The 1,950-nt window shown below is 46.2% G+C and overlaps 1 long non-coding RNA gene across 1 annotated transcript in view; it reads right to left on the bottom strand.

Moving 5' to 3' along the window:
• Positions 1 to 1,516, bottom strand: part of LOC131381982 (uncharacterized) — a 3,488-nt gene extending 1,972 nt beyond the window's left edge. Inside the window, exons 1-2 of the long non-coding RNA XR_009211105.1 lie at positions 869 to 1,516; positions 249 to 422 (exon numbers count right to left, since the gene is read on the bottom strand). This is a non-coding gene — a long non-coding RNA (uncharacterized LOC131381982). The remainder of the gene's footprint in view (positions 1 to 248; positions 423 to 868) is intronic.
• Between the last annotated feature and the right edge of the window lie 434 nt (positions 1,517 to 1,950).

Below are 1,950 nucleotides of genomic sequence, written 5' to 3'. Positions count from 1 at the left end.
AGGGGGAAGGGGGGAGGGGAGGGGGAGGGGAGGTGGGGGAGGGGGAGGGGAGGTGGGGGGAGGCAGAGAGTGGAGGCAGGGGGAGGGGAGGCTGGGGGAGGGGAGGCGTGTTGGGGACAGGGGACGCCTCGTGCAAGCACAGCAGCAGCACCTGGCCCAAGTCCTCAGGGAGCGTCACCTGGAGGTCTTCCTTGGGGGGGCGGGGGAGTGGGCAGAGGGAGAAGGCATAATAAAAAGTGGCTTATTACCTTTTGTTCCCCAGGACGCTTCGCCTTTCCACACTCTCATTCCGGAGGTCGCCATAAGCAACTTCCACAATTCTGGATGTTCCAGACCCATGACCGGACTAATTATTTTTGGTCATGGGGGAGCAGTACCCTTATCTTCCCACTTTAATGGGTACATTGATTCAATTCTTCTACCTAAAGTGGGGGGATTATATGGATCATTTCTATATTCAATCATAAAGGAGTCCTCAGCACACCCAGCGTTTTGTCCGGTGCAATTTCTAGCAAAAGATTCCTTAGGACCCCAGTCTATAATGACCCCATGAGAATCATTTTGCAAAACTACCACATTATCTGCCACACAAACCTCCCAAGTAAGAATTTCTCATTTTTCTGACCGTTCTGGATTCCTTTCAGGGCAAGCCAATCCCTTAGGCTTGTAATTTTGGACTTTTATATTTGACTGATAATAACTATCCCCATAAGTTTTTACAGTCCTGATGGGTTGAAAAGACATTCCGCTCACTACATGATAACTAGGTTGAGAACAATTATGAGGAGGTACGTAGACCATCCAACTTTGTATTTGTAATGGCAAACATCCAGGAGCAATTCCTAAACAAATTGGAGGGTATTTATACCTAATTGTCACATTCATTAACATGCCCTCCTCCTCAGGATATGCAGGATAGCGATCATCGGTCAGGCATCCAGATACTATCATTTGTATAAACTTCAATAGGGGAGTCCATCCAGCTGACAGGTCTAATCAAAGGAGGAAATGGAACATAAGCTCAGTAGGTAAAATTTTGCTTAGCTGAAACAGCAGAGAGACTTACAGCGTGGTGATTACCATCAAGGCAGCCAAGATCATATTACCCGGTGTAATCGCTAGTTGTTTCTCCTTTAGGCTGTCCTCTGCCAATTGAGTCAGCTTCTTTATCTGTCCCCATGGCAGTGGTGTAGCCTGGCGAGTCTTCTCCGTCTTCTGTTTTTTCTCCGAGGCGCTCAGCTTCGCCATTTTCCTCAGCTCCCGAAAAGACAAGTCGAAGGGACCGTTCTTCTTTCTCTTTTGATTCTTTCCTTTCTTCTGTCCGGTCGGTGTAGGGTTCATTGTAGAATTTTAAATGTCTATTGGGTATCCAAATGAGTGTTTGATTGTCTCCACAAGCAAAACCCCTCCCCCAAGTAATAATTTTTCTTAATTCCCAAGTTTTGGTTCTGGTATCCTTCCACCAGACCATTTTTCCTTTCTGTGTCACACCCATGACTGCAAAACAAGATAATAAATGTCGTTTTACATGAGCTGTGCTTTCTCCAGTTTGGCATGTAGCCCAGATAAACCGAGAAAAAGTATTAACAGTAACACGTACGAAAGAAAGTTTTCTGAATGATGGGACATGAATCATGTCCACTTGCCACACTGCATTTGGTTGAAGCCCCCTAGGGTTAACTTCAGGTTTTTGGGTGGGTAGCTGTAGCACCTGGCACTGAGGATGTTGCACTATATTTTTAGCTTGTTTCCAGGTCAATTAATATTTATTTTTTAATCCAGCAGCATTTACATGAGTTAGGGAATGGAAGCTTTGAGCTTCTGTTCGCGTCTGTATGAAGAGACCACCAAACAGGCTTCGTGTAACAAGGCTGTTTAGTTCACCTGGGTGCAGGCGGGCTGAGTCCCAAAAGAGAGTCAGTGAAGGGAGACAGGTGTGGGGCCATTTTA

Source organism: Hylobates moloch, unplaced genomic scaffold, assembly GCF_009828535.3.
Source record: "Hylobates moloch isolate HMO894 unplaced genomic scaffold, HMol_V3 SCAFFOLD_19, whole genome shotgun sequence".
Taxonomy (NCBI): Eukaryota; Metazoa; Chordata; class Mammalia; order Primates; family Hylobatidae; genus Hylobates; species Hylobates moloch.
The sequence above is the reverse complement of the archived record's forward strand: the minus strand, read 5'-3'. Positions and strand labels throughout refer to the sequence as shown.